At 39.1% G+C, this 12,494-nt stretch overlaps 1 protein-coding gene across 1 annotated transcript in view; it reads left to right on the top strand.

Moving 5' to 3' along the window:
* Positions 1 to 12,494, top strand: part of rbfox3a (RNA binding fox-1 homolog 3a) — a 699,121-nt gene that overhangs the window by 186,013 nt on the left and 500,614 nt on the right. The window contains exon 3 of the mRNA XM_063003695.1: positions 4,179 to 4,230. The gene's annotated coding sequence lies outside the window, so the exon portion shown is untranslated. The remainder of the gene's footprint in view (positions 1 to 4,178; positions 4,231 to 12,494) is intronic.

The following is a 12,494-nucleotide window of genomic DNA, read 5'->3' as shown; positions in this document are numbered from 1 at the left end:
CTGGACAAAGCAAGTGATTTCTTGTTAATTCTAGTTGATGAATGGTGGCGTTTATGGGTCATTTGTCCCAGCTTTGGAAGAAAGACTAGCATTAAGATTGGTTGTCTATTGGTCGCACAAAAAATGTGTGCCATGCACAGTTCTGCCACAGCCAACCCTTCCTTAAATGGACATAGTTAGTGGTGGGGGCGGGATGTGTGTATGTATGCATGTATCAATATTCATGCAACAATTACAGCTAGGCAAGTCACACATTTGGACACTTGGAGAAAAACACAGGGCAGTGGTATATCAGCAGTTAAGGTATTTGACTAGTAATCAGAAGGTTGCTAGTTCAAGCCCCACCACTGCCAAGTTGCCACTGTTGGGCCCCTGTGCAAGGCTCTCAATCCTCAATTGCTCAAATTGTATTCAATGATAATTGTAAGTCGCTTTGGATAAAAGTGTCAGCTGAATGTTGAAAATGTAAATGTAGGCAGTTGTTGCCTAGTGGTTCAGGTACTGGACTAGTTATCAGAAGGCTGCTGGTTCAAGCCCCACCACTGCCAAGTTACCACTGTTGGGCCCCTGTGCAAGGCTCTCAATCCTCATTTGCTCAAATTGTATTTAATGATAATTGTAAGTCGCTTTGGATAAAAGTGTCAGCTAAATGTTGAAAATGTAAATGTAGGCAGTTTTTGCCTAGTGGTTCAGGTACTGGACTAGTAATCGGAAGGTTGCTGGTTCAAGCCCCACCATTGCCAGGTTGCAGAGGTTCCAGGTCCTTAACTCTTAATTGCTCAGACTGTATACTGTCACAGTACTGTAAGTCACTGGATAAAACAATTAATATTTATCCGTTTGCTTCTTAGTTGCGTCACAATTGCGTCACACACAAAAACTATTCCGAATTTATTTTGTACTGTGAGGAAGATAAAGAAAAATGTTCACACAGATCAAAAACCACCACAAAGTAGGTAAATAGAGAAGTGGTGGTATATAGCATTTTTGAGGTCCTGCCACAGGAGTTGGCTAACGTAAATATCGGGGCCTGATTCAGTCACTCCAGTGTTGCTTGACTGTGTGCTTTGGGTTCGTGTTCTTAAACTAGTTATTCTTGTTTAATCTTGCCGGTAGAGTGAAGAAAGTTACATATGCACAATCCTCTTTAGTGTGCACCATTTTTCATTTACCCATGACCAGTTTGCCGGTTACATGTGGCATTTAGCAGATGCTTTTATCTTACATTTACATTTTCTGCATTTAGCAGATGCTCTTATCCAGAGCGACTTACAGAAGTGCTTCCATAGTAGCAAGTTTATCTTACAATAAACATACTATACATGCAATACAATGTAAGCATTTGAGGGTTAAAAGCCTTGTTCAGGGACTTAACAGTGGCAACTTGGTGGTGGTGGGGCTTGAACCAGCAACCTTCTGAAAAGCTACCTCTGTACCTGTTCAGCCAGGTCCTGCTGCTGAAATGGCATTTCCATAACAGGGAGCTACTAGCACAGTCCACAGAGCAAAAGTTGTTCCTTGGCTGATGTGGCTTGTTTGATAGCCACTTTCTCATCAGACATTAGGATGTTTTGCAAATTATAAATTTTTTTCTTCCTTCCTTTTTAAAATACATCCATGAAGCCCATTTAGTTTTCTTGGATATAGTTGAAAGACAAACGTTGCCTTCAGTTGAAACCATTAGTTTTTGTAACTGAATCAGAATAGCAGTTATTATATTGGGCATCCAAATATTTTTCTCTTTCTCATTTGTAATTAGTTTAAAGGGATGTTCTGAGAGTGTTTTAAATGTTTTGAATGCTAATAAAAATGCATAATGAACTTTTTGCCAGACATAAGGAGAAAATGTTTGTCTAGAGAACAGCATTCCAGACAATCACTCAGGTACTTTTCCTGGTTAGAAATAATTACCCCTAAACCAAACAAAAACTTTTAATTAATTTTATTTTGCCCCCTAATTTTAATTCCTGACTTCACAATATAAAATAAATAAGTGATCTTGGCTGAGACAAAAAAAAAAGTTTGACAATCTTTGTCACTGTGCTTTAAAAAAAAAAAAAGATTTGGGAATAATGACTCTCATTGTGGAGCCTTAGAAATGGCTTTTTAATCGTTCCTGGATGGATGGATGGATGGATGGATGGGTGGATAGCTTGTTTGGCAGCTGGAGTCAGAGTGCAGGGTCAGCAATTGTACAGTGCCCCTGGAGCAGGGGGCATTAAGGGCCTTGCTCAAGGGCCCAACAGTGGCTGCATGGCAGAGCTGGGATTCAAACTCTAAACCTTTCAGTTGATAGCTGAAAGCCCTACCCACTAAGCAACCACTATCCCAACATCTAGGTGGGTTTCACAGCACCTTCTGTGTGTAAGCATTCACTTTCGCTCCATGTATGCACTTTTCCTCCCTGAGGAGGGGTTAGTGTACATTGGCGGGTAGGCATAACCCAGTTAAAAGGTTTAGAAAACGTATTTGTGGAGCCTGGTCAAGGACAGACGAGGACAGTAGGGAGGGAAACGGCAATAAAAAACAGATACAAATACATGGTCTGAGACTGTAAAGAGACAACTGTAAAGATATAGAAGAGGAAGAGAGATTATATGACTGCAGAAGTTTTGTTATTCTACAACAAAAACTTTTAATTGATTTTATTTTGCCCTCTAATCTTAATTCCTGACTTCACAATATAAAAGAAATAAATGACCTTGGCTGAGACAAAAAAAGTTTGACATTCTTTGTAAAAAATATTTGGGAATAATGACTTTCATTGTGGAGCCTTAGAAATGGCTTTTTAACTGTTCCTGGATGAATGGATGGATAGCTTGTTTGGCAGCTGGAGTCATAGTGAAGGGTCAGCAATTGTACAGTGCCCCTAGAGCAGGGGGTGTTAAGGGCCTTGCTCAAGGGCCCAACAGTGGCTGCATGGCAGAGCTGGGATTTGAACTCTAAACCTTTCAGTTGATAGCTGAAAGCCCTACCCAGTAATCTACCACTATCCAAACATCTAGATAGATAGATAGATAGATAGATAGATAGATAGATAGATAGATAGATAGATAGATAGATAGATAGATAGATAGATAGATAGATAGATAGATAGATAGATAGATAGAAAGAACAAACATTTAATTTACGGTAGGTGTTGGATTATTTTTGTCATATATTGCTTAATGATTTTATATAAATTAGTGATTTTTTTTCTCCACACTTACTGTGGGTTTCACAGCACCTTCTGTATGTAAGCATTCACTTTCGCTTCATGTATGCTCTTTTCCTCCCTGAGAAGGGGTTAGTGTACATTGGCGGGTAGGCATAACCCAGTTAAAAGGTTTAGAAAACTTATTTGTGGAGCCTGGTCAAGGACAGACGAAGACAGTAGGGAGGGAAAGGGCAATAAAAACCAGAGAAAAATACATGGTCTGAGACTATAAAGAGACAACTGAAAGGAGATAGAAGGGGAACAGAGATGATATGACTGCGGAAGTTTCGTTATCTTTGTTGGGAGGATTTTAGTGCTGGTAGTTGAAGAGATGGAGTACTAGTAAAAGAAAACCGGAGTTCTAGAGAAGCAGAGTGAAACTGATTCACTCACAGCATGCCGATCTCCAGATTGCTCATGTAGATGATGTAGACCGTCGGCTCTCGATTGTGACATGAAGTAGGAGATCGGAGATGGAATGATCTGGTGGAGCAGCTGACGTGACAGAAGCTGCATTAATAAAAGCATATGCCTAGAACCCAACAAGCATATAGAAGCTGCAAGTGATAAACAAGAAGGCGATATTTAGTGTTGCCATCTAACTATCGAGGAGAATTTAATACTACTAATATTACTAAGAGCAAACAAATGGCAAAAAAATTTGCCTAATAAGATCAAGGCTATGTTCATTGTTGTCAATTCTTCTGCAAATCACAAATTTATATAAAACGCATGTAATAATTCCAATAATATTCATCATCAGAACAGCCCCATGGTGAAGCTGGATCTTATCTGCAGTTACTGTGAGTTCTGTGTGTCTTTGTAGGCTTTCACTGGGCTCTCCAATTTCTTCAAACATCCCAAAACGCATGCAGAAGGGTTGATGGACTGTTTTAAATCGACTCTAAGTGTGTCTGAAAAAAATCTTTTCATATTTTGACAGTGTTTTCACAGCTGTTTCTCTCTATTTTCTCACTTCCAGGTTGATCGGACAGAATTACCTGGGAGTCTCGAACTAGGCCCTTCTCTTCTCGGTGAGTACTCTCATGCTAATTTGAGTGACGAGGTGTGGAAATCTCCATGGCTGAGTTTGTCTTTAAGGGTTTTACACATTCTCAGGTCCACACAAGGATGTGACGAGTGTGAGGCATAAAGCTTGAAGGAAAAAAAAAAAAGAGAATTTCTTGACTGGTGTGTTGAAGTTGTAGAATTTGATTTCACAGCATTGTAACAGTGTGGAGCCTTGTGTGTGTCTTGTTTTAAACCAAAGCTTTTGTCATATGTCACAGATAAGCCACAATGTTAAAGTTAAGTGAATCATGTTGTTTATCTTGTTGCAATGGCAACTGTCAAGATATAGGATGTATTAAGCAGCAGTTAAATAGTCAGTTTTTTGTCCAAGTTGATGTCTTGGATGCAGATCAAGTGTTTGGAGATGCTCTGGCCCAGTCATTTGGCCAAATTATGATGGCCAGATGACTGAGATAAAGCATCTCCAAAACTCAGGTCTTGTAGGGCATTCAGTGGTTAGTACCTATCATAGTGGTCCAAAGAATGATGACCGGTGAAGCACGAAGGCCAAAGAATTACATTATGCATTAGTTCTTGTTGTTTATGGGGCTGCATAACTCCAGACAGGTCAGAGTGCCGATGCTGACCTCTGTACACTGCCAAAAGTGCCTACAATGGGCACATCCAGCGCTGCTGTGTCTGATCCACGCATACCAGCACAACACACACTAACACACCACCACCATGTCATTGTTACTGCAGTGCTGAGAATGATCCACCACCTACATAATATCTGCTCTGTGGGGGTCCTGACCATTTGAAGAACAGGGTATAAAAAAGCATGCAAAGTAACAGATGGACTACAGTCAGTAATTGTAGTACTACAAAGTGCTTCTATATGGTAAGTGTAGCTGATAAAATGAACAGTAAGTGTAGAAACAAGGAGTTGGTTTTAATGTTATAGCTGATCAGTGTAAGCATGAAAACTAAATCATAGGGCAGCAGATAAAAGTGGCCTAATTTGATAAATTACATTTTCTTACACAGTAAAGAGATGGCCCAGAATGCACTATGCGGAAAAAGAAAAGCTGGTGGAAACAGTGCTATGCTCTGGAAAATGATGTGCTAAGAAACATTGGTTCTTGGCATCCATGTAGATGTTACATTGACATCACTTACCAAAACATTGTTGCAGAACAAGTACATCCCATCATTACAATGGTTTAACCATAATGACAGTGGTTTCTTTTAGAGGGATAATGTGCCCTGCCACACTGCACAAACTGTTCAGGAATTAGTTTGAGGAACTGAGCTCAGTGTCGGCATCTAACTATTTAAGATCATTTAATATTACAAATGGGAACAGCAGAGCTGGCTGTACTAAGTGTTTTTGGTGGCCTATCTGCTGTTATAAATTAACTAGTTAGGTAATAGTGTTAATCTAGCTCAGATACAGCAAGTCTATTCTTTTGATAAATATAGACTATAACAAAAGTAGCCTAATACGATCAAATCTATGTCCGTTGTCATTTTTTTCTGACAATTGCAAATTTGTATGAAAAATTGGGAAAAAAATGTTGCCTTGTAATAATTCCAATAATATTCATCATCGGAACACACTGCACAGATTGTTCAGGAGCTGTTTGAGGAACTGAACTGACTTGGCTTTTAAATTCCTAATATCTCAAGTAACAAGTCTGAATTATGGAAGCCTCACATTGCAACTTAAATCTGCTTTTAATAACTTGTTGTTCTATGTTTATATTTGGTTGTAGATAAGTGCTGGACTGGACAGGTGTTACTTGGACATAATTTGCTTTGTACAGTCAATAATAATAATGATAATGATGATGATAATAATAATGATAATAATAATAATAATAATAATAATAATAATAATGATTGATGATAATAATAATGATAATAATAATAATGATAATAATAATAATAATAATAATGATTGATGATGATGATGATGATGATGATGATGATGATGATGATGATGATGATGATAATATTTAACGGGCAACGGTCACCCCCTAGTCCATGCTGCCACAATGAGTCTTGATAAATGAGATTTTTTTATGCATGATACATATACAGTAATGCCATTTATCTAGTTTCTCTGGCTGTTGGTGATAAAGCTACTATTTATTTTAATGCCTTGACAGCATTCAGCCTTTTGTTGTATTAAAACTGGCCAAGATGACTGTTCCCCTTTGGGCAGGTCATATATTACCTGAGTTTGTTTTTACAGCTTATTCTACAGCTAATGTAATGTAAGCTTGTAAATAATGGGTAAAAATGTATTTTTCCTAGACATGGAAACATGGAATACAAGAATACAATTACATGACATATTCAGAAGTCAGAAAAAGAAAATAAATCAATAACCCCATCTCTTTTACAACTAATTTTATTTAAGTAGAACTTAAATTATGTATTTTTGATATTTAACTGAGTAAGCATGCATATACACAAACAGAATTTCTCTACAACAAATTTATTCAAAAGTATATTTGTAGCCTTAAGTTCATATTTTGTCTTTTTTATATTCTTTTAAAAACTTGCTTTCAGGCTTCCATTTGCACACTTGCTAATTAATTTAGGATTTTTTTTTGCATCTTAATTTAATTCAGCTTAAAATTACAACTTCTGCCCCATGACAAAACTATCTTATATTTTGGAGGAAATTAAAAACTACACATTTCAGTCTCTGGGCCTGCAGGTGAAAAAGAAGAATAGAAGAAAGCCTTTATTTGCCATATATACATATTCACGTGTACAGTACAAAGATTCTTTTTCCACGTATTCCAACTTGTTTGGAAGCCGGGGTCAGAACGGTGGGTCAGTCGTTGAATGGCGTCCCTGGAGCAGACAGGGTAAAGAGCCTTGCCAAAAGACCCAATGATGGCTGCATAGCACATTATAGAGAATTAATTGTAGTTACTCTTATAAAGGGGTGTGTATAAATATATACATTATATAAATACCAGCATGTACATGTACATGTATATATGTATATGTACTGTATATGTATATGTATATGTATATGTACATACATACATACATACATACATACATACATGCATACATACATACATACATACATACACACATACACACATACACACACTGACCAGGCATAACATTATAACCACTGACAGGTGAACTGGTTATCTCTTCATCACGGCACCTGTTAGTGGGTGGGATGTATTAGGCAGCAAGTGAACATTTTATCCTCCAAGTTGATGTTAGAAGCAGAAAATTGTGATGGCTAGGCGACTGGGTCAGAGCATCTTAGAAACTGTAGCTCTTGTGGGGTGTTACCGGTCTGCAGTGGTAAGTATCTATCAAAAGTGGTCCACGGAAGGAGCAGTGGTAAACAGGCGACAGGGTCATGTGCGGCCAGGACTCATTGATGCACGTGGGGAGCGAAGGCTGGCCTGCGTGGTCTGATCGACCAGACTTGGCTCAATGTAGCTCAAATTGCTGAAGAAGTTAATGCTGGTTCTGATAGAAAGGTGTTGGAATGCACAGTGGATCACAAGGGGCTGCATAGCCACAGACCAGTCAGTTAGGAAGGTGGTCATAATGTTACGCTTAATTGGTGTGTGTGTGTATACTTTTTTTTTCCATCTTCTTTATTAGTATATTTTCTATTTTATGTTTTTAAACTTCTACTTCTCTGTCTCCTATCCTTTGGTTCATCTGGGGTAAACAGTATATGATTTGTCTGAGGTAAACACTATGCAGCCCAGCGCTCTGACCTGCTGCCAATCATGATGGCTAAGTGTGAAGGAGAGCTGGATTCTCTTTGGACTTGGAGTCACAATGCAGCTGTAGAAAATTAGATACGAGGTGTTGAACTGGTTAACCTGTACAGACAAAAAAAACCAGTTACCTGAGGCGCTTTCCCACTGAAATATCTCAATGGTTTTGCTACGGCAAGGGCAGAGGTTTAATCATGAGAAATTCATGTACTTACTCTGGTCATGTATTTTGCCTGGAGCCTTTTTAAACCCTGTTAGCCACACTGTTGTACCTTTTTGTTGATGGTGGCTCTGTTGAGATTTGGATTTTCAAATATAATACACCAATTACCACCATATATAAACCGTGTATGAGACCAGATTCACCAAGACCTTAGCGAAATCATCTAAAAATCAGCTTACCACATGAATCAATACCATACCACCAGAATTTTCCACACCCTAAAACCATCACATATCTTTATGAGAAGCCGAAAGGTTATTTTTGCCATTGTCACAGTATGTTTAATGTAGTTTAAGTACAGAGATGTGCTCAAATGCAATATTAAGGCTATTACACATTTTACATGTAATATTCACTGAATGTCCATATCCAACAGACTATCTCACATGCTATTTAGTATTTATTTTACTAATTTAATATGTGGCAACCAGTTCTGTGTCCCTTATTTACTATCCTCGCTGTCTTACCTTCAAGACAGATCAATGCTGTCAGTCACTATAAACGAGGACCACACTACCAATTGAGAAGATTAGATAGTGTGGATTAGTTTAGAGGTATAACGGAGAAGAATGAAGAATACACAAACACAAATAAGACAAAGGTGAGTTGACCTTCATAAATTACATTTAAAATAGCAATTTAAAGAGCAAGAATTATGAAGTTTAGCAAAGCTAAAGCTTTACCGATCCTGCCTGGATAAGGACAAAAGTGTATTTTGCTCTTACACACAGTAAAAAGGAGGGTTAAAGCAAAGAGGGAAGTCAAAGATTTGCAGATGGTAACATTTTAAGATTACTGGTTCTTCAGGGCATCATCCAATTTATTAACATTTGACTGTCGCCTTACAGCAAGAAGGTCCTGGGTTCGATCCTCAGGTGGGGCCGTCCGGGTCCTTTCTGTGTGGAGTTCGCATGTTCTCCCCGTGTCTGCGTGGGTTTACTCCGGATGCTCCGGTTTCCTGCCACAGTCCAAAGACATGCAAGTGAGGTGAATTGGAGATACTAAATTGTCCATGACTGTGTTCGATATAACCATGTGTGAACTGATGAATCTTGTGTAATGAGTAACTACTGTTCCTGTCATTAATGTAACCAAAGTGTAAAACATGACGTTAAAATCCTAATAAACAATATATATATATATATATATAGTTGCTCATATAGCCGCCCAGCCGATATTCGAAATCCCAGCTCTGGTGTGCTACCGTATTTTAACCCTGTACCACCTGAGCGGCTGGCTTGAACTTATTTAATACTAAACTATAGACCTCTTGAATTTTTTTTCCGTCATCATATGTTCTCAGGATGGAGCTGACACTTGCAGCAGGGTGGCAGCTGGACACTTTTTGCTCCTTTCTGTTGTGTGTCTGTCTCATTATATGTGGATGGTGAACTAGCGGCAGATTGCCAGGTGATTGCTACTCTCTCAGTGCAGCCATGAAGTCTTGGTCTGTGGATGAGGTGCGATTGACATTTCTCTCTGGCCCTCTGCAGGGTGTCTGTAAGGATCCTGAACCCATTCAGACTGGCTCCGAAATCAAATCACTGCCGCTGCTACTGCCACCACTCACTGGCTTCATCAATTATTTAGCCCCAGCTTGAGTGAACCAAAAGGCTGAGGGAATTTGATTTTGCTGGCACCTCTGGCTAGTCAGACCTTTGGCATTAGCTTGTACAAAGATACTGTTAGAAGTGGTGATGCAGCAGATGTTTTGTACATCTGTACATTATTATGTCTTAGCATTTTTATAAAAGACCAACATGATAGGTTCATGAGTGGTGTGCTTAAAGAAAGCAGTTGATGGATCATTTTCACTGAAATAGGGACATCAGTTTAAATCATTTTAACACATCAAAGTCGCTTTGGTAATATGTGCTGTTGAAAAGATAAACCTCCCTCTTAGTTTAAGCTTTTGAGCTGATTTATTTAAGCTGAATACATCTCTCTCTGTCTACTTTTTATCATTTGATGTTCTATTAATGGGGCAGTTGTAGCCTAGCGGTTAAGGTACTGGACTAATAGCAGAAGGTTCAAACCCCTGTTGGGCCCTTGACTAAGACCCTTAACCTTGACTGTATACTGTAAGTCGCTTTGGGTGAAAGCGTCTGCTAAAAGCTGAAAATGTAAATCCTGTCTAGATTACCTGTCTGTTGTTAAAAGAATATTTATAACATAATGCTTCCACCACCATATTTTGCAGTGAGAATGGTCTCACCTACCTGATGTGCCTTGTTGCCAAACATTCTGTTTAGAATTCAAGCTAAAAAGTTTTTTTACATCGAAGTGGTGATTTGAATATTCTTTTTAAGGCTTTTACTTGGTGACCCATCCATAAGGGCTTTTTTGGTTTAACCAATTAATAGTAGTAGCAGGGTGGCCATGAGTCTTTAGGCTAGAGTCCGAGTCAAGTCACGAGTCTTTAGGCTAGTGTCAGTCATGTCACAAGTCTTTCGACTAGAGTCCGAGTCAAGTCAGGAGTCAATATAATCTACACAAATCATATATTGGAAATGTAGCGTAGAAATAAACAAATAATGTGTCTGTGTGGGTTTACTCCGGGTGGTTTCCTCCCACAGTCCAAAAACATGCGAGTGAAGTAAATTGAAGATACAAAATTGTCCATGACTGTGTTTAATGTTAAACTTGTGACCTGATGAATCTTGTGTAACGAATAACTACCGTTTATGTCATGAATGTAACCAAAGACATGGTGTTAAAATCCTAATAAATAAATAATCCCTGTCTTGTTTTGAAAGCTTTTTTTGGTAATATTTTACAAATTGAGCAAGTTTATTTTAAATTTTTTTTTTTTTATGCATTTTTCTCCCCATTTTTCCTTCCGATTTAGCACATCCAATTTGTGTTCCACTGCTGGCAGACTCCAGATTTTGCATCCAAGGAGAGCACGCTGCTGCCCACGCCTTCTTTACAGGTTTACAGCCCTCCTCTTCTCGTCCGTGCTTCCTGCACAGGCGTCTCTTCTGCCAATCAGGGTCCTTACACAGCGTATGAAGACCCACCCACCAACATATAGTCCGGTCCCCACCCTGCAGATACAGTGGCCAATTAGTATCTGCTGCAGGCACTGCCAATTATGCCCGCCAGATGGCGCCCAGCCGACCGGTGGCAACACCGAGCCTCGAGTTCAGAAAATCGGTGCTGGTGCGTCAGCGGAATATCCCACTGCGCCACCTTCAGCAAGTTTATATAAAAGCTTGACTTACAAGGAATATGAATAGTTAAATCTTGATATTTTGTTATTTTAGTAAATGTCTGAAAGGCTTCAGACGTCATTTAATGTAAAATTTGGCAAAATGCACTTGTTTTTTTAGATCGGCTAAAAGTAAAAAAAAATATACAGCCTGCAATATGCAATAACCTTATATAAAATGTCATAAAGTTTATAGTTCTGAGTGCTTGGCACTGTACATCTTTTTTTCTTTTTAATAAAGAATTTCTAGCAGAAAGAATTTCCATACGTCCTCCAGTCTGCAGCAGTTTCTAAGTATCTTGGGGTTATCCTTAGTAATTAAAGTTTGATTTGATCGAAGCACGAGAAGTCTTTTCCTGTTCAAGTTTTAATTAGACGACAAGCCCCTGGTCCATTGCAAGGGCATCTACCAACTTTCTAATGCAATCCAAAAGCCTTTTAAATTCAATTTAGGGGATTTATTGGACAGAAGCAGCTTTTGGACAGTGCGGGGATAACCATCTTGTCTGCTGGCTTCCCATCTTATAATGCCGTTGGGACAAAGCGCCGGCAGACATTTAGAGCTGTGGCCCCTACTTTCTGCAGCATCGGTACGACAGCTCCCGCTCTCCTCGGCCCTTTACTGTAGACAATTGAACCTGCTATCAGTACCCCAGCAGAAAGGATGTGTTAAACGCCGCCAGCCGCACTCAACAGCTTATTTGTCGCTCAACTATCTATCACCTGAGCCGAGCTCTGGCAGCATATGCAGAACGCCATTTCATAATGATAAAGATCACATCTCTGCTCCAACTCGCAGCGAAGATAAAAAAGAATTATACTTTTTTTTCCTCCCAGTGCCTTGTCCCACCTTGTGAATTCCATGCAGCAAAATCCATTTGCGAGTATTGCTCTTGTGCGATATGATCTTTACCATACGTTTCTGGAGGTCAGCGCCGACACAAAAACAAGGTCAAGCGAGACATGATGTATCGTTTCTCTGTCTGCCTCAGCCAAACAACTACCCACTTGAAAACGACAGGGATATTCAACCATTCGTCTTAAACATGTGAAAGGCCTTTCAGATTGGATTTAAAGCCG

Source organism: Trichomycterus rosablanca, chromosome 10 (genome assembly GCF_030014385.1).
Source record: "Trichomycterus rosablanca isolate fTriRos1 chromosome 10, fTriRos1.hap1, whole genome shotgun sequence".
NCBI lineage: Eukaryota > Metazoa > Chordata > Actinopteri > Siluriformes > Trichomycteridae > Trichomycterus > Trichomycterus rosablanca.
Note: the sequence above shows the minus strand (reverse complement) of the source record. Positions and strands in the feature narration are given on the sequence as shown.